Consider the following 21,773-nt stretch of genomic DNA (forward strand, 5'->3'; position numbering starts at 1 on the left):
TGCAGAGTATAGAGTTAACTGTTGGCAATGGCTAGTTAGCCATTAAATATATAAAATCCTTCTTGCATTGCTGGGTGACTCTGATTGAAGAAAACCTTTACCTTTCTTTTTTGAAAATGTCAAACTTTATCATTTGAAAACATTAGTCTTGTTTTTTTGCACTGTTTCAAATCTGTGTGACAACTGGGTGTAAAGAATTTGACCAAAATCTGATCACATTGTCTTACATGCAATGTTTTTCATGGCACTAGCAACAATGAATAAATATGAAAGTGAGTTTACAACATTGATATATTTGCCTCCCAGGCCCAGCAAAAGGACCCATCCATAAAGCAATGCCCTATGCGTGAAAGTGTGAATATTTTGTCATAGGGCTGGATCACATTTCCCTACTTTGGGAAGGTGACGGCACGGTTTGGACTGAAGTGATGAGTCCAGATCATGAACAGATTCCAGCCTTGCTCTGACAGGGTTTGCTACTAGCTGCCTATCATGGCTCAAGTTCTCTCCACTAATTGTTGTCAAGTGGAGCCTGATCTCGACCGGTTGGCAATGGCGGCCCACCCTGATGAAAAGGGGCTTCGTCTTGGCTCTCGCTGTGCGAAAAAGAACACCCTCTTTCAGCTCGACGCTGCTCACCCCCACCCCAAAACTGCCACCACATGAAAGGCCCTGGTGCTCGCCCTGCACCGCTGACAGTTAAATAAAATATTTATTTTCAGTATCTAAAAACATATATTCTCTCCTCGGCACTAGTTACTGGGAACATTGACTTCTGAAGCACCTCACTCAGCCCTCCAGTGAGTCAATTAGGCTTGGAAATGTTGGTGCCACCCCCCCAACACCCCACCCTTCCCATTCCTTTCAGCTCCTGCCTGGGCCTAATTTTTCATTCCCATCGCTTTTCATCTATTGTGCACTTATGATTTTGCTCCTTGTGACCAATCAATCCTAGGTGAAATATCAGCATATTAACAACAGGAAAGGGTCAGAAACTCCCTCGCTCAGTGAGAAGAAAGGCAGAAACTAATGATTACCATCCAGTTGCCTCATTTTTTTCTCAATTTCACCTTCGTCACGCTGTCTGGGAGAGACCTGGGGAGGGCACTTCAAGTTTTAGCAAAAGAACAGTGAGGTTTCCGATAATCCCTGATCTCATAAAACCCGTTTCTCTGTCCTCTAAGCCTGGTCCAATTTCTCACTTACTGGGATAATATTTGAGTTGGCATTAACATTTATACGCTCCCAATGACTGCTGGCTCGCATCAGTAGGGCTATCTAAGAGATGCGTGACCTTTTCAAATGATTTCATATTTCTGTAATTGTGTTTCATGCTTGTTGCACCGCGTCAGGCTGGTTACCATTTTATTGCATTCCCCCACCCTTCAATTTTAGATGCTGTTTATAAACGTACAACTAATAGCTCCAAAGTGATTTCTTCATTAACTTTACAAGGGCGGCATGTTTAAGTTTCCCCAGTCTTTTTGAAGTCTGCGAGAAGAATGAATTAGTTGATAAGAGTATTCAAAAAATGAAAAATAGTCATTTAATATGTTTCTTAAACCTCATCAGTCTATCATATATGGTACATGTGCATTAAACACTTTGTATCACATTTTTCTTAATTAGTCCTCATTCAGAAATAATCATTGGGAATAGGTGACTTTACACTTGGAACCAACACCAAAATATATATAGCACAAAACGTATGCTTATGAAGTTGATTATTTATTGCATTAAAAAAAAATTACAAAGATCAACTACAATAAAAATGAGGAATCAAACTGCTGTTCATGCTTCATACCGTAGATCTTGCACATAGAAGCAGCCATGTTTAAAATATGTTTTGTACAGAATTTCTGATACATCCAAACCACTGGATGGCTCCTACATAACATGAAAAATAAAAATCATTTATTATTTATTCTAAATAATAACAAAAGGAATAATTTGAGGTATAAGATTTATTGCCAAGAAGCATTGTTACATCAAAAAATGAATACCAAACACGAAATGTCCTTACTTTTTGTGCTATATATATATATATATATATATATATATATATATATATATATATATATATATATCAATGTATAACAAAGTTACAATCATATATGATGGTTAATTCTGGAATTCTGGAGGCTGGATTTCATAGATCACTAGTGAGCCAAAAGGCACAGGCTAATTACTTAAGTTCTAACAGAAACATAATGCAGCAGACCTAATATGAACTGACAGGTGGTATCACTCTTGTGTAATACACCCACAGATGATGTGTGTCTCGTTATGGCGAGGTATCAGTTTTAATTGGCTGGATTAAGCTGAAAATACTCGAAACCCGTCTCATCTAATCTGTGCGAATTTTCCCTCGGCATCTTGACATTCATATAAAGAGCAAAAGGATCAAGGCTTAGGGCCCTGTCTAAAGAGCTCAGCTGTAGTGAGGCAGGATCACTCCTCAAAGTGGGATGAGTTTTTACGGATCGTCTCCAACTCTTCACTTTTCCTCTTCTTTTTGCTGACTGTTTAGGTCACTTTTTTTTAGAGCTACCCGGATCATTTGTCTAAAGGAGCAGTCAGCCCTTTTCACAAATGATTCTTTTTCATGTTGTGTAGGAGCCATTTTACTGACATCCAGTGGCTTGGATGTATCAGGAATTGTGCACTAAACATATTTTAAACATGGCCGCTTCATGTGCAAGATCCATGGTATTAAGCATGAACAGCAGTTTAATTCCTCATTTTTCTTGTAGTTGAGTTTTGTAAAAATAAAAAATAAATAACATTTTTAGATGCAATAGATAATCAATTTCATAAGCATTGTTTAGGCATTTACAGTGCAGTACATGGTTTAATACAGCTTAGCATTTGAATTTTTTCTATTTAGACAAATGTTAATGTTTACACTGACATTAGGCTACTGAAATCTAACTGCAACCTGTTAGCTTCATGCTGGCTGGTGGTAATTTTCATTCTCCGTTAGCATTATAAATTATTCTTTATTTAAATATTGCGTTAACATGCTAACAATGCTAATAATAGAAGAAAACATACTGCTATCAAAAGGATCTGGCATGTTAGGTATAATGTTTTTTTATTAAAATGTGGTCATATTTTACTGTTAAAAAGCTAAATCCATTAAAAACACTGAGATTAGTTTGAGACTATTTTGTCTAGATAATGTGGCTATAAAATAGCATCCTGCTAAATGTGGTTGGTAGCATGCATTGGTAGCATGCTAATATAACTCAAGGTATATTGGTTAGTTGAAACAATAGCTTGGGTTGACAGAGCTAGCTAATAGGGTAATCTAAAAATACCCTCAAATTCTGAAAAATGATAAAATACATACCAAAAATAAATCCAAAAAATGCCATTTGATGGTGTCAAATGCTGTCTATGTAGTGAGCACACAAGCTATTGAGTGTATTTCTCAGTAATGATGCCACACTGCGGGAAAAATAAATAAATTATATGTAGTGGATACAATTACTCATTTTTGACATCACTGTAAACCCTAATGTTCAAAGTAACTAACAGAATTGAGTGATTCTATTAAATATCTTAAAATGTTTCACTCAATTTAACAATTCTATTATTTTCAGCAATTTCTTCTTTTTGATTTTGTGAAACTGTATAATTTTCATTTAGCAGGGTCCTGTTGATTTAGCAGAGACCAGTGCAAAAATTTTCAACCAAGATGGTCTGGAGTTCACTGCTTTTAGTGAATTTGGAGAGGTTAATGTGTTTATTTCAGTGCAAGGGCTGTTGGTGCAACAAGTAGAATCACTGTCACACAGTTCCAGAGTCTTGAGGTTGTGGGTCCGAGACCCACATCGGGTCAAGAGTTTGGTGTGTTCTCTCACAGTGCAAAAACATACGTTGCTAGTTGGACTGACCGTGTGAGAGTGTGCAGACAATGAATTAATTTATGGTTAAATTAGTTAATAGTATGTAATAGTATTTTTTGAGTTGTAGACATTTAAAGAAAAATGTGTATGCATACTTCTGATAATCGAGTTTATAAACTTAATAATTTGATGGCAAGAGATTGCTTTAATATTTTTGAGTTCTGCAAAATTAATCAGGATTACAGTGTGCTTAAGACATTCTTTACCTTTTTGAAGAAATGTCCATCCATCCATTATCTGTAACCGCTTATCCAATTTAGGGTCGCGGGGGGTCCAGAGCCTACCTGGAATCATTGGGCGCAAGGCGGGAATACACCCTGGAGGGGACGCCAGTCCTTCACAGGGCAACACAGACACACACACACACACATTCACACCTACGGACACTTTTGAGTCGCCAATCCACCTGCAACGTGTGTTTTTGGACTGTGGGAGGAAACCGGAGCACCCGGAGGAAACCCACGCGGACACGGGGAGAACACACCAACTCCTCACAGACAGTCACCCGGAGCGGGAATCGAAATGTATAATGTCAAAATATTTCATTATTTTGTGAGAATATGTTGGTTATTTCAAGCACATATCTTAAAATGTGCTAAAGTATCTGCTAATATACTGAGATTCCAATACTTGAGTATAGTTTATTAAAAATAAATTTAATAAATAAAAAAGTTTTAAACAAGTTTAAAACAGATTTAGAGAAGAGTTGAAGAACAGACTATGCATAAGTCACCTCTCCTTTGCTCCCATGCCTTGGCAGCAGCTTGTTTTTGCTGTTAGTTTAACTCTCATCTCAACTAATTAATATTTTTGCTTATAGCTGCGGCTGCTCCCTTAGGACACCCCTTAATTAATCATTTATAAATCTGCTAGTTTATTAGGCTCTGCCTTTGGCACTAGACTGCATTGGGAAGCCACAAATGATTAGTTACAGGAATGAATGCTGCACCCCCACCTCCCCTATGTTTCCAACTGATTAGGGCCTCACACAAAGAGGGCGTTACTACAGCCCACTTCTACACTTTATTTCATGTGGTGCAAGCACCTGACACACAGCCATGTCTAAGTTTCTGCATGTAAAGTTCAGCTGTGGTCTCACAGGTGGTCAAATGCTTTAGCCTGCAATAAATGATCAGACAGGCCCATACAAAAGAGCATGAGTAGTGACATAATCCCTGAAGTCATTAATCTTATCTTCTTACTTGGTAGATACTATGAATTACTTGGCATTAATCTGGAGATTTACTCTGTAAATTCTATCAATTATTTGATATTAATTGTTAGATTGACTTGGTATTTATCTTGAGATTACTATTACTGTTCCTTGGGATTAATCTTGACACTTACTTGGTAAGTACTGTGAATTACTAGGTCTAAACATGGTATTAATCTTGAGACTTATTACTCAGCAGCATTAATTGCTTGTGATACTAATTCTTCTGATATACTTTGCAGCTATTATGAATAACTTTGTAACTCTGGAGAACTAGTAAGTTATCCAGTAGTTACACTGCAATCTTATGGCACTTTTCCACTGCATAGGACCTACACGACTCTACTCGATTCGGCATGGCTCTTTTGCTTTTCCACTGGCCAAATGTGTTACCTGGTCCCTGGAACTGGTTTCAGTCCCAGCTTCCTCGGGGTTCCAATCATGCCGAGTATGTACTAAATGGTGACGTGTAAACCCTGCAGAGCGCTGATTGGTCAGAGCCCTGTCAATCACCACGAAATGCAGCGCTCGTTCATATCCAGCACAAACCGCTGCTTGTAAAATCTCTTAAATTACAGCAGCTTTCATGTTTATTTTTATCTGATTCATAAAGGCAGCTCGTAACTTTACCTCGAGGTGTTTTGGGTCGATAGTTGCCAAAAATTTACAGTGAAAGCCGAACATTTATAAAACTGATCTGTTAGAACTGAGCGCGGAGCTGTGTTTAGTCCAAAAAAACTAACACAATGTATTGCTTTAGCACAAAGTAAACAGCGCCTAACTTTATACCACTGCTGTTGTTGTTGTTTTCAAAGCCAGCGATTCTTGTTAGTTTTTGTGACGTCACCTGCACCATTTTGCTGGGGGGCCCTGCCAGTGGAAAACATGCCAAGCCGAGCCATGTCGAGTCGAGTCATGTAGAGCCGGGCCTATGCGGTGGAAAAGCACCATTAAAGTTCGAGCTAATATTCTATGAATCAATAGCTATTATTGTATTTTACTCTACAGTTCAATTGGAGATACCAAATGAATGATGTTTATATCTTTCATTGTTTTTTCAACACATGTTTAAATTATTTCATGTATTTCATTAAAATAATATTATATAGTTCATGACAAATCAGAAAACACAATTTCCCTAGTACTGCATTTGGAGTCTTTTGAGATTATGAATTATAAGTTAATGTGGTAGGAGGAGAATCTGAAACAGTTCATGGTTAATGTTATTCTCCCCACACGCTAGTGTTTGGTGACATCAGCAAATTTTATTTGAAGACATCTATTGTAGTCATTTTAACTTCTTTAACGTGGAGCAATTATGGATACAGATATACAGTTGTGCTCGCGGTTTGTATAATCTCTATAGAAAAGTATGAAATGAAATGAAATAGAACACTGGAACAGCTGAACATGAGTCTTGGGTCAAATAAGGTCTAGAGTGTTGTAAGCCCACCCCAAAACTAGGTTTCATAGCAGGTAAGCTGCATTCTCTGGAGTGATAGCGCTCCATCCAATACATTTAGATTGAAATAGAGAAGAGTTTGAGATCCAGAACACTTATTGATGCCCTTAATTTCATAAGAAATGTTGGAAAGCAGGTAACCACATAGTTTTTGCCATATTCTACAGTAAAACCTCATCCACTATTGCCCCTGGGACTGGGTAGGCAAAAAGAAAATGCTAAAAATGGCCTCGCGCCTTTCATTGGAATACAGTCTGCATTCCTGTCACTTAACAGTGGAAATATATTAATCTAATCAACTGGAAGCATTCCTGGAGGTTTTCCATAATATGTTCCCATTCTCTTGGACAAGAGATGCCTCCTTCTACAGGGTTCCACCATCCAATTAAACCTCCGCTGCTCAGGAAGGCCGGCCACACGTGGTCCACTGCAGTCCGTTATCAGCAGCTCTCGCTCTCCCGCTCTTATCATCAAGGAAGCTGTACTTTAGTGCAGAGGGGAGGTATAGCTCGTAATAGGGCAGTGGCAAAAAAGCCAGCTACCTGATATAAGGTACTGACTGCGCTCTTGATCATCACACACTAAGCCCTATCTGGCTTGGTGTCCACCAAAAGCAGGTGACAAAAATTGCATTCAAATTGCCTCCATTAGACTATCAACTAGATACTACATTAACCAGCATGCCGCTCACCTTGTGCCTCAATGGCAAAATCAACACTGCAGGCAACAGAGGCCCATATTGAGCCCGTAGTCTTTTTTCTGTAACAAAATTTGTTTGCAAAAAATATTTATGGCAGTTGTGGAAGCAAGATGTATATTTAATAGAATAAGTTCACTAGAGAGCAAGTAGGTATTGCAAGTATATGGAAATCTAGGAAAAACTAAGCAGAAGGAACCAGCAAACTATGAAAAACAAGTAAACTCAAGGTCAATTTATGCTTCCGCGCTGTCCAATTAAAACATGTTTCTCCCAAAGTAGCAACTTTACAGGAGAAAGAGAAAACCTTCTTAACTGAAAAAGTAATTTTGGAGCATTTCTATTTGTTCTTTCATCATGAAATTTTCACAAGATGTGAAGGATAGCTGCGGTGTTTAAACGATGTAGTAAACTAAATATTCAACAAAAATATAGATGCATGTTTTTAATTGGATGATGAATTGTTGCTTGCCTGGCATTGCATGTCAACTACGCTCTGTCCCAACCAGCACCCTACTATCTAAATAGGGCAATTTACAGATTTATTATCCTAATACTACTACACCACTACATTGTGTACTATATAGGGTTGATGATCATATTTGGGATTCAGCCCTAGTGGTTTGGTGGTGTAATTGAATAGTGATGCAGACACCAACACACAAGTATAAATGCTCGCAAAGGCATAGGGCACTTGCACAGGCTACGATGTAGTCTGCCTTGAGTCAACACAAAGGCATACATTGGCCTTGAGAGTGAGAATATACCTCACGTTCTATCAAATGAATACGCTACACAATGCTGGCTAATAGAGTTTAGCTGATGTAAGACCTGGCAGTTAATGACCTTCTCAAAGTGTGTTGATATCCAATGATGTTGTATTAGCGAAAAGAGTTAAAAAAATGCATGCGTGACAAAAAAGCAAATGTGAAACAACACAGTCAAGAGGTAGTTGTGGCCTAGTGCTTACGAATTCTGACTTGGGACCAGAGCAGGGAAGTTAAGAAACAGCACTGTTCAGCACTTAATGTTCTCTTCCAAGTGCATTAAGCTCTATTGATATTGCATTATCAGCTATTGAAAAGATGTGTAGTTATTGGGAAAATTTGCTAAGCTTTACCCTCCCAGCTCTCTGGGTTTGTAGGATGATCCTCAATCTCACTCCATCCCTCAGCGTGATGTTAGATAATGTGAGTCTGTTAGCTATAAGACGGTTGGCGGTTAATGTTTTCTTCCAAGCATTTTCAGCTGTTCAAGCCTTGCAGCCTTGGTAGCATATATCCATCTTGAAAATATGAGGGGCGTTCCTCTGTATGGATATTATCTACTAATTCTGCAGGTAATTTTAGAATGGTTCTAGGAAGTGACACTTTCTGTGGATATATAAAGCTACTGAAACTAAACAATTATGAGTAATACAAGTATGATGATGAAATTTGTGTGCTGCACCACCCTACAGCCTGTACTTATCCTTGAGTGATATTTACCTGTTCACAAATTTGAAGGAAGTTCTCAACTTATTGAACATTACATGGCAGCCCTCATACTCCTGTATGGAAAACCTGCTGTCTTTGTGATTGGGATCGAACCATGACTTCAAAAATTTATTTACGAATTATCCATTGAAGAAAGAAGAAAAAATACACACTGACTTTTTTTTTGGGAGTGTCAGTCTCAGGCCATATTGAAAAACCAGCCATCTAATGAAATAATGTAGAAGTAAAAGCAGTAAATTAGAACTGAACACTTACGTTTGCAGCATGCACATATCCAAGTGGCTAGGTCCAGCCTTCCATGTTACACGCAGTCTGGCTCATCGTGCCTCAATTGTCAGCCTGAGCCAGCACTGCCAAGCACATCCTTCACAGATAACACTGACAGAAAGAATAATCAGAAGTAGAAAAAGAAGGGAGGGAATGGAGCGGGCCTCATACGCCGTAATTACATTGCATTCATCTGAGGAGGTGAGAGGAGTGTATGCATGCATGTATGTGTGCATGTGTGTGTGTGTGTGAGTGAGTGTATGAGTGTGAGCATATGTGTAGTGGAGCACATGCAGGCTCGCATTGTCTACACAACAAGAACCAATCACTTTTATTGAAATGCGTCTCAATTTCCCTTTTCTAATAGTGAGGGCTCCATTAAGGATTCACTGAGAGAGGCAGTAAATGGGGGGAGGAGGGGTGGGGTGCTTGGGCTCTGTCTTCATTACCCAGCATCCCTCACTGCAGTACACTCCACTCTAGTGACCTGCTGATGTCTCTGTCATGATGGAGTCTCCAAGGCACTTATACATCTCCCTCCTACATTACATGCAAATACATGCTAGCAAAAATGGACAAGGAACTCCCAGAGAATCTTTGATGTACTGGGCTCAGCACTGCAGAAATTGCACTATGTAATCTTTTGGGGAAAGTAGGAAATTATCACTCTTAACTGCACATGTGGGTCGTTACTGTTCTCCTCCAAGTGTGTTGGAGCTGTTCTGCAATTCTGTGTTAGGATCGGTTTGAAAAGAAGCAAAGGTTGTCTTCATATTTCTTGGAGAAAGCATGTGCCCAGTTTCTCCTTCACAGTTTGGAATTGGTAATATGTATATTTCAGAACTTCATGCAGAAAAGATACAACATTTTTTACATATACATATCCTTACATATACTTTTGCTATTTTATGGTAACTGCTGCATAGTTTTAAAAGTAACAATTGTCATTTTATTCAACAAATAATAACTTAAATATTAATTAGTTTAGAGAAGATTTTATTCATCACTGCATTCATACTGAAAAACATGTGCATCTATCTGTCCTGTTCTTGGTGATAATACTGTATCCAAAAGTACGTAGGTTTTGGTTTAGACAATTTAAAGCTGGTGCTTTCACTGTAAGTGATTTTAAACTTAGTATATTAATAAATTATTTCTAGGTTTGTTTAATATTTTTTATCATTGTAAATACTACAGTTGGGTGGCACGGTGGTGCAGCAGGTAGTGTCACAGTCACACAGCTCCAGGGACCTGGAGGTTGTGGGTTCGATTCCCGCTCCGGGTGACTGTCTGTGAGGAGTTGGTGTGTTCTTCCTGTGTCCGCGTGGGTTTCCTCCGGGTGCTCCGGTTTCCTCCCACAGTCCAAAAACACACGTTGGTAGGTGGATTGGCAACTCAAAAGTGTCCGTAGGTGTGAGTGAATGGAAGTGTGTCTGTGTTGCCCTGTGAAGGACTGGCGCCCCCTCCAGGGTGTATTCCCGCCTTGCGCCCAATGTTTCCAGGTAGGCTCTGGACCCACCGCGACCCTGAATTGGATAAGCGGTTACAGATAATGAATGAATGAATGAATACTACAGTTACCATAAACAGGCGAATATGTGGGAGAATGTTTTCATTTTGAATTACAAATTTATATTACACAAAACACTTTAAAACCTATTTGTTCCCAGGAATATTTATCTAAACAAACAAATGAACAATTACTAAAGAAATAAAAGACACGCAAGCTGAGGGGAAGTCTGGTAGTTCTCAGTTTAAAAGCATTATGGAGCGCTGAAGGAGGAGTGAGTCATAGCAAGATGATAAATTAACATCCTGAGTTTCAACCTATTCATACAACAGACACAAGAATTTAGAATTAGAATTAGAATCACTTTATTGGCCACTGTGCTTGCACACAGAGGAATTCGTTTTCTGTATTTAACCCAATCTGTGCAGTGCAAGACACATTTACACCCACACTTGGGGGCAGTGAGCACACATGCCTGAAGCGATGGGTAGCCCTAGCCACGGTGCCCTGGAAACAGTTGGGGGTTAGGTGCCTTACTCAAGGCCACTTCAGTCATGACTTGCCGCCTAGGGATCGAACCGGCAGCCTTCAGGTTACACGCCCAGTTCCCTAACCACCAGGCCACAGCTGACTGTAATAGGGCTAAAGCTGTTAAGTCATTGTTATTTATACTGCTAAATAAAAAGCCATGATTGTCACTAAATCTTCAGTAACTTCAGCAGGCTACACTAGGTTATGCTTACAGGTCAAAGCAACACAAGGTAGTATATATTTAGCTTAATATTACAGCGTATACATTTTTTAAAAATGCTTCACTGACTGTTAATAGGGAAAATGGAGCCTTGTTTGGTTGCTACTCTGGGCTCAGCACTGCAGAAACTGCAATATGTATTTTTTGGAGGTGGTATAGGAAACCACCCTCAACCTCCCCCTTGATTTCAGGACAGTGTTGTAAATTACACTCTACAACTATAGGGGGCGCTCAGGAGGCAAAATAGCAAATATTAGGTAGTGTTGCTTTAAGTCTACAGACAAATCAACAAGCAGCAGACTAACAAAATCTTAACCCTTTGAATCTACTCTTGGCATTGAACATGATGAGTATAGTCATAAAATCACTCAGATCTTTTTTGTTTCTCAGTGTCTAAGTCAGACCTTTCTGCTCCCCAACACTTGATTAGTCTCGGCTCGGCTTGTTGTTGCATACATATTTGGAAATATATTTTAATGCAAGCATCCCTCCAGGCCTCTTTTTATGGCTGAAGACAGCTTGGAGACCACAGATCTGTTGAGTTGACGAATGTATTCACACACACTGGCGCTCTGGATGAACTGAAGGAAATGTGATCCTCGCTGTGTTTCAAACACCAACATCTCAGCCCTAGTTTCTCTAGCAACCCACAGACAATATAATACCTACATTCTGCCCATAAATCTCGCTTAGCCTTTCGCTCCTTAAACAGTGTTGAGTGCTAGGAATAGATATGAACTTTTTGCACGACTGGAGGCTTCCAAAGAAGTCTTAACATGGAACTATTCCTCAAACTGGAATTCCAGGCCTGAGACAGCAGGGCATAATACTGTAAGTTATTGCTTTAATTTTGATTTTCATTTCTCATAATTGCATTAACTCACCCAGTGTCCGCAAGGAAAAGAAGGGGAAGGCCTGGGTTCAGAAGGAATAGGAGATTGGATGCTTTAAAGGTGCAATCAGTCTTTTTAAACCACTGGTTATTTTTCACGTTATGAAACAGCCATTATACTGACACTTATTGGCCTGAATGTATGAGATTATTTACTAAACATATTTTAAACCAGACTGGGGTGTCCCCATCTATGGAGTATAAATTTCTTCAGGGACTACGGAGCAGGTGAGTTGTAATTTACAAAAAAAAAAAATAATTTTAAATAATAAATAATCATAAGTATTGCTGAATGTGAGAGTGTGTGTGGGAGTGAAGGACTGGTGTGTTCCTGCCTTGTGCCCAATGTTTCCAGGTAGGCTCTGGACCCACCGCGACCCTGAACTGGATAAGCGCTTACAGATAATGAATGAATGAATAAATAAATATTGCTACTTTTTTGGTCTTAAAATGACTTATCGTTCCTTTAAGGAGGAATTTCAGCCCGGTTCTTTCTCAAATGCATGCCTTCTGGCCTGTCAGGTGAAATGATCAGGTATTTGGCAGCAGCAGTTCTGAGGTATAGACACATCCTTTCCACTCCTTATAAATATACACGAAGTCAAACTAATTTACAGCCACAAACCTGAGGAAAAAATGAATAACTTTCTGATGCCTTTCAGCTAGGAATGCGTAAACGTAGATCGGAAGCATCAGACTGCACTTATTCCACAAGTCCAGGCTTAATGCTATGTACATTTTCTGGCAGCAGTGTTGTGTCACTGAGACCCAGCTGACAGATGGACTTTCAGTATTCTCTCCATAGCCTTGAATTTCTCCTCATTAGTCTAGTTCAAAACCAACTACGTAATATCCCCCGACTGCTTGCTAATGCTGGCCTGTCATCGCCCTCATTGAGACACGAGACGAGACGAGAGCGTGTTTATGAATGTGGAATGGCTGAATGTGTCTTGTTTGGGGGATGAGAGATTGGATATGTTTGATTTCATTAGTGTGATGAGCAGTGAAAAAGAGACCAGTAAAATGTGCTGGGGCAAACAGTGAAGTTCAGTGATTTCTCAACTCTCTGTGATGTTGGTAGAAGGTTGACATTGAGGGTGTGCAGTAAACTGATAAATAAAACAAACAGAAAACATTAACAAATGAATTAACTTGAGGGAGCAGTAAAAAATTTTCATCACAAAAATGTAGCAATCAATATTTTTTAAAACCAAACTAATTTATTATTTATTTTTCAATAAAGTCCCTAAATGAACTAGCTTATATTTTCCAGAGTGAGCCCCCCAACCTGGGCGTGCATATTATGAGTAGTACAGAATTCCTGATTCATCCAGATGGCGTGACATTAGATAATATAATTGATGATTATGTATAGTAACATCCCATTATCATCATTAAATGATTTGCTTCAAGCATCCAAAGTGGTGTCCAGAGACTTTTTTACTGTCCCAAAAGCAACTCCATGTATCTCCAAAATGGTAACTTTTCAGAAGTATTTTCTAACCTCTAGGATACTTATTAAATATTTGTACCACCAAAATATTGCAGATATTATTTCTGAAACTGATTATTTAACAGACAGTGGCACGGTGGTACAGCAGGTAGTGTCGCAGTCACACAGCCCCAGGGACCTGGAGATTGTGACTTCAGGTCCCACTCTGGGTGACTGTCTGTGAGGAGTTGGTGTGTTCTCCCCGTGTCCACGTGGGTTTCCTCCGGGTGCTCCGGTTTCGTCCCACGAAACAAAAAAACACGCTAGTAGGTGGACTGGCGATTCAAAAGTGTCTGTAGCTGTGAGTGTGTGTGTCGCCCTGTGAAGGACTGGTGCCCCCTCCAGGGTGTGTCCCTGCCTTGTGCCCAGTGATTCTAGGTAGGCTCCAGACCCACCGCGACCCTGGATAAGTGGTTACAGACAATGAATGAATGATTATTTAATATATGTTTTTAAGTGAAATTCTTGTGAACAAAGATGAAAAATCTAACTGCCTCTTTCTCCCTGAATGAAGGGACCATGGGGCTGGCCATCTTATTGAATTCAGAACTTCTGCTGCCAGGTTTATCAGCAAGGGGGCACTACAATCAGTGTTGTTGTCACACAGCTCTGGGATCCTGGGGTCCTGGGTTCAAACTTCACATCTAGTCTTTTTGTGAAATTTGTTGTGTTCCCCTAATGTCCATGTGGGTTTCCTCCAGGTGTTTCAGTTTCATGCCCTAGTCCAACAAACATGTTGGTAGGTGCAGTTAGGTCCAGTTAGGTGTGGGGCCCTGTGTTGGACTGGACTGGCACCCAGCAATTAATGTAATGAAAATGACTATATGCTCCTTTAATGTTACATGTTTAATGTAATAGATAATATTGGGCCATTTCTATTGGTGCATTTATCACAAAGTTTAAAAAAACTGAAGATGAAAATTGACATGTCTTCCTTTGAGGGCCCATGAGCAGCAGCACTGGAAAATAAAGGCTTCTTTCATCTTTTTACACCGTCATTACACTTTGCTTAGTTTCTCATGCTCACAATCAGTTTCTGTCCGCAACTATAGCAGCGTTCATATCCAAACACTGATTCCTCCGTGACATACTCCCCACAGAGCTTTTAACTCCCAACCACACTCAGTTTGACATCATTTCTAATGGCTTTTGTCTGGCATTTCTGCTTAAATGTACCGCTTTAATATTTAATCGTATGCATTGGCACATATCCTATGGCTAGTTCTGCCGATCCATCCTTTGAAGTTGTGAAGCGCTTCATATTCTAAAGTTCAGACAATGATTGTTATCTTTTCTGTGTTTCTTCGGTGCCTTTAATCATTTCGGCTTGGCCTTTCTTTCTCATCTTTTATTTAGTATGGTAAATGAAATAATAATAATAATAATAATAATAATAATAATAATAATAATAATAATAATGATGTTCATATGATAAACATGAACTGAACATAACCCTGCCCCTTCAGTGATTAATAATAATAATTAATTCATTTCATGAATAATGTTTCTCCATCTCTGTCGCTGGACTTAAAGGAACAATATGTAATATTTTACCTTTAGAATTACAGTTTGAGGATTACGGTGATGCTCCACTGACCTGTAATAGGGAGAATAGGGCTTCTGATATTACTACTCCAGGCTCAGCAGTGCACTATGTAACTTTTAGAGGATGGTAGGATACCACCCACATTACCTGCTTCTCTCCACTGATTTCAGTACAGTGCTGTAAAAATGAATTAGACTGGAGGGAGCGCAGGACTAAAACCCAAATAGGCAAAATAGAGCCTCTGTGGTTGCTACTCTATGCTTAGAACTGCAGAAACCACACTATGTAACCTGAGGAGGAGGGTAGCAAAACACCCCCCACCCACCAGCCCCACTCTTCACAACTTATTAAGGCAATGGCAAGGGGGAGCCCAGAAGCCAAAGTACCAACCAAATCTTACCTGGTGTGTTTTATTAAGTATGTGACACATCTTAAACCCTTCTTGTCTTTTTCCTAAGTCTGTTCTTGGCTTTGAAAAAGCTTTGAAGAACCACTGCGCCGCTACACGCTGCCACACACAGCGCCAGATGATGATGTCACCCTCGTAAGAAGCCGCTTTCTGACGCCAGCGAGAGGCTGTTTAACCTTGTAAAAGACAATAGTCAATAGTCCCCTCCCGTCCCGAATGAAATGAAATGCCTAATAAAATTACCCGGCAGCTCATTCACTCGGCGAGAAGCAGGCAGGACTTGACTTTAAAAGTGTTTACCCACCTGCCTCTTTGCTAGGCTGCGATTTGGCGCCTGTGTCCAGGCCACGGCGGAAAATGACTTGCTAATCTGTTTAGTTATTTGGAGTAATTGGGTCGGGTGCCAGTGAAGGGGATTTCCTTGACTGTTGAAAGTCTGGACGAGTAGTCCATTCCCGGCTCCTTGGCATAATTACTCTGACTGAGCCGTGGCCACAGGGCCCGCGTGCAGGGCTGCTTTTTAAACTGTAAATTATGAAGGATTAGCATTTATGAATTTTAAATCAGGGCTGTGGTAGGAGACACTAAAGCTGCTTAGTGATTGCAAACGGCAGCATTTGAGCGAGTGGCTCGTCTAACCCATTCTGTGCCAGCCAGATCCAGTGTGTGTGTGTGTGTGTGTGTGTGTGTGTGTGTGTGTGTGTGTACTCACACACTCCCAACTGCAGATATCAGCTAGAAGCTGACATCTTAACATCAGACACTTGGTAGAGGGGTCCTGTAAGAGGTGATGTGTTAGCTAGGCAATGTGTTTGAGTATGAGTGATTCTCTCTCTCTCACTCTCTCTCTCCCACACACACACACACTCACACACACACTCACCGGAGTGTCATAGTGAGCAGAAAATCCAATGGGTGATTATGTTAATGTGTCAGTTGATCCATGCTAAATTATGCATAATGGATTGATGTGACACAAAGTCATCAATTAGACGGATATCAACATTAAAAAAGTGTGACGCAGCGCAATATTTCCCTGGCTTCAGCGAGGCAGAGGAAAAAAGAGTACAGCAGCACTGAGGGCGATGTGTTGTAACTTTTTAGCGCCAGTTTTCACAAAAAAAGAAACATGCTGCTTAAAAAAAAAACATACATGGACAAAAAGTGAAATTTTGACTATTACAGCTAAAGCATAGATGTCAAAACTTGGCCATAGGGGAAAAAAGCCAATGCTAATTTTTGCTAACACCTTTACAAGACAATAAGGTGACGCTGATATGATGTCTGAAGCTGCAAAATACAAAGATGGAAGTCAATACAATAATAACATAAAGTACCAAATACTATATAAATGTGTAATGTTACTAGTGATATTTGAAGAACTTCCACAAGGCCTAGAGTTTAAAATAAAAGACTTTTAAAGGGTGAATCCCATTTCATACCTTAGCCTTACCAATTAACTCTACCCCTCTGTTTTGCCTAAGGGTAGGGTGGTCTCAAATCCTGGCTGAAGGGAGGACGATATACCCCTTGAAATGGAGATTTTTCCAGGGGCACACTTCAAAATATGGGCTATGAATGCTGTGCAAATCACCAGCAAGGTGACTGTACACAAACAAAGAAAGTCACAGCTGTAAGTATTTTCTACTTTTAAAGTTTGATAACCATTGAATTATCTTAGTTTAATGTAGTTCCAATGTATTATGACTCTTTACATCATAAAAAGCATAAAACAATGCTAGCAATATGCTACACCACCTTAAATGGTGAAGCAATTATGTTCAGGTGCTTGTGGATACTTCAACTTTAAGGTGGAACTGGAGGATAACCATGTTTTATTGTGAGTGTCTGTCTAAATTATTCCTCTGGTTTGGCTTAAAGTTTAGTTCTCCTTGTCACAATGTGTGAGTGATCAGTGAGAGAAGTTTCCATGCCGAGGCCAAATCCCATATGTCTCCCTGTACCCTCAGTAGGGCCCAGTAAGTCATAAAATAACAGTTTAATCACTCAAGTAATGTGTTATATGTAGAAAACAATTTGGTCCCACTAAATAACGTGTAGTTACTCATGAACAATATATGCAACAACAACGTAACAACTGATGCATTAATGCCTGTTACAGATGGATTACAGTAGTAAAGCTTAAGTAAGTGCATATGTGTATCAACTTCAGTTTTGCCTTCTGTAATTACACTAGTGGATCTTCATAGTTATAACAGGTTATTCTCTCTCTAACATTTATTAACAATCTAACAATAATTAACATATACAATATACAATAATTTCATGAATGTTACATTGTGAAATAATGGACATCCGCTGTACTATCACACTGAAGAATTTTTTAACACTGAAACTGGTTACTGTCTCAACACTAATAAATATAAGCTAAATGTTATGACAAATCCAGTTTAATGTCTTAATGTAAGTTATTACATACCTGTCAGTAAAGGCTTCTGGAACAAGATAAGTCTGATTACTAATGTAATTACACATAACATGTTATAACATGTGTTTAATTACATGAGAGAGGATTTGTTGTTACAACTATGATTATCCACTTGTGTAATTACAAAAGGCAAAACTGAAGTTGATACACATACGTAATTACATAAGCTTTACTACTGTAATCCATCTGCAACAGGTACTAAACTACTATCAGTAATTACATTGTTGTTGCATATGTTGTTCATGTGTAACTACACAGTCATTAGAGACACTTACTATAAAGTGGGACTAACAATTTTTTGTGATTTCTAAGGTTCATGTTTCCCTGCTGAATGAGCATCCTATTGCTGTCTGTGTTATTAGTTTTATTATCTGTGATGTGCACTATGTAGGGAGTATGGTGCTACTTTGGGATGCACCCAATCTCCTCTACTGACTGACACAGATGAACAGTGCTGTTTACAAGACCCAGATAAAAGGGTCAGTGATCCATACTTATATTTCTTTCATTTTAACATCTAAATAAAGGCTACTAGATATTGGCAAAAACAATAAAAATAAAACATTTAAGCCAAGAGTCTATGAGAGGTGTGTAAACTGGGTCGTGAGACAGTAGCACTGATTAACACTTCAGATGATGACAGGCTTAGTGCATTAAACATTAATTCAAGACGTTTTTGCAAAGTGCTGTGTTTGCATCTGGCAGCGAAAGTTTAGTTATTCCTCACATTCCTCTCAGGCTAAAGTTAGTGTCGTCTTTGGATAGTCGCACCTGATGCTTTCAAGGACGACCTTCGCTGTCTCCTCACAGTCCTCCTCGTTCTCAGCAGGAGGTGTTAGTGTACGAGTGCCGTGAGTGCTATAACACATTATTAGATGGTGCGCATTAGACAGTATCACACATCTGAGGCGTCTCGCCCGGGCTGAGGTGGGTTGTGACCTAGGCCAGTGGTGTTAAGTGACCGAGTCGGGCAGCTGGGGGATTGGGTATGACCGTGTCGGGCTGCATGTCATTCCTTGTGCTACAGGACACACGATCTGATTAACTCTCGCCTCAATGTGTCCAGCAGTCCCACACGTGTCTCAGTGTCACACAATACCAGATACCGAAGCACTGCTTAGCACACACCAGGTAACTGTACACTCACACAGTATTATCACCACCACAGAGCTACAAGCTCTTTCTCCTCCTCTATATATAACATTATGACCACCTCCTTGAGTCTAAACTCTCAGCTCCACTGACATCTTCGATCACTCTGTGGTTCTACAGTTACAGTAGAACTGCTCTGCATACATTGTTCGCCTCCTTTCACACTGTCCATCAATGGTCAGGACCACCACACAGCAGGAATGGGTGGTGGATCATTCAGAGCACTGCAGGGACACAGGTGGTGTGTTATTGTGTGATGTGCTGGTACAAGTGTATCAGACACAGCAGTGCTAATGGAGTTTTTAAATCACTCAATGTCATAGGTGAACTAAGAATAGTCCACCAAACAAAAGCGTCCTTCGGCCACTGATGAAGGACTAGACAAGGACCAACATACTGACTCTGACTTTACCTCTACAAGGTTGACCAGCAGGGTAGCTGTGTTTAACAGACTGGACAGTGAGTTGACACAGTGTTTAAAAACTCCTGAATCCACCACCTAAATCACACCTGCTCTGTGGGGGTCCTAACCATTGAGGAACAGGGTGAAAGTGCTTAAGCAAAGTATGCAGAGCAACACATGGATTAATGTCTGTAATTGTAGACCTATAAAGTGCTGCTGTCTGGTCAATAGAGCTGAGAGAATGTACATATATTTGGTAAATCTGCACATAAGTTATATTCGGGAATGACAAAAAAAAGACACCCTGCTCTCCACGTTACTCCAGATTCAGCAATTACAAGCGAAGAGTTAGGGATATGACAGCGACGATATACTTGGCAAACTTTTGCGTGGTTGAGACACTGCTGGGTTGGATCATCTGTGAACGCGGTTGGCCGTTGGACTCCCCTGACACGTGCTGATGTTGAGTTGTGCTGGTTAAGGGGTTGATTCATGGCAATGGATGACAAAACCTTGAAGTCAGGCACACTTCAGTAGGTCAGCTATTCTCCTGGGGGGCACTATTCTCCACCCCCTCCTTCTCCAGGCCCCCGCGTGCCCAAATTAACCCAGCCACTGTCACTCCAACCCCGGCCCAGAAAAAATAATTGGGTGTCTTAAGGCGCACATCAAAATACTTAAGATTTCTGCGATCGATTGTCGCGCAAGTCCATCGGCCTGACCGGCCCCATTATGTTCAAAAACCATTCACACCGATTGATCCGCCCCCCACTCGGCGTATTGATAAATAATTAAAATGCTCTCCATTTAATTTGGGGCTAAAGTAGAGGGAGAGAGACCCCAATTTGACGTAATGAGGCCCACAGGCCTGCTGTGGCGGACCCCCTAATGTCTCCCCTCAGCTCTCTCCCAGCGGACCCTGCCAGCTGGATCTGTCTGCTGTCCTCACAGGAATCAATGCAATCCTCCTTGAAAGAAAATCAATAGGGTATGTCCATTTCTGCCTCCGTTTCTGCCTCCAAGCCTGGGAACCGAGCCTTAGGAGGTCCAGCTTACAAACACCAGCTATTTAATAGGATGATGTTTTAGGGGGTGCTGTGGACCTCCCCACTTTTTCATGTTTAACAACAAATTGATGCATCCACTTGAGTTTTCTGTCTCTAGAGTTGTTTTGTTGGTGAGAAAGTTAGTTACATTAAGTCTATGAACAGAAAAATTACAAGTGAAAAGTGTAGTTTTCTTCAATTAGGGACCTTTCAGGTTTACATTTGGGAGTGTTTTATATTCATCATAAAAGGCCAGGGCCAAAATAGCAAGACACAAAGCATTTAATGGTAAAAGTTATAAACAACAAAAACTGTTGCATTACATGGGAATATTGCAGAAAGCCTTTGACGTACAGGAGAATATTCCAGAAAGGCTTTCTTCTCACTACTGTAGAGTTGTACTTTCTCAACAACACAATGCTCACATTACAATGACCATCAAAAAGTGGCTTGAGAATAAGTCTCTCAGGATCCGGTCAGGTTTGTCCTGATTAAAGTCTATATTTAAATTTCATAGACAATATCTGGCCTCACATTAAACATGAACAAATTTAAAAATCTTGTCTGAAGCTATCAACATAGAGTTAACTCTTCTTTCTGCAAAAAACAATTCAACATTAAAATTATGGAAAATGCTCCCATTATAATTGACTTATTTTTTTAATTATTATTATTCTGACCAATTAAAGGGTTAATGTAATGCCATTTTGACATAGGTTAATTTTTTACATGCGATTGTTCTGCTGAAATTTTGAGTCTGTTGGGAAATGTGCCACATTAACAAAATATATATAGATATTTTTGTTTAACTTTTATAAAATCCTTTTAGGCCCTTCTTTTGTTTCCATCGCAAATCTACTTTCGCAAGACTTTATGAGTAGAACACAAATATGTGACGTGTCATTACTTTATTTAACACTTAGAACACCATGAGGTCATTGGTTTTATTAAAATGTTTTATGAAAATGCCAGAATCTGACTATTTATCTTTTATTGTGGGAAAACTCATTAGATTTTTAAAGGGTTTTTTTACACTCACAGATGTCACACATCATTGACAAACGGGGTTCCTTAGGG

The sequence above is a fragment of the Hoplias malabaricus genome, chromosome 16 (genome assembly GCF_029633855.1).
Source record: "Hoplias malabaricus isolate fHopMal1 chromosome 16, fHopMal1.hap1, whole genome shotgun sequence".
Classification (NCBI taxonomy): Eukaryota; Metazoa; Chordata; class Actinopteri; order Characiformes; family Erythrinidae; genus Hoplias; species Hoplias malabaricus.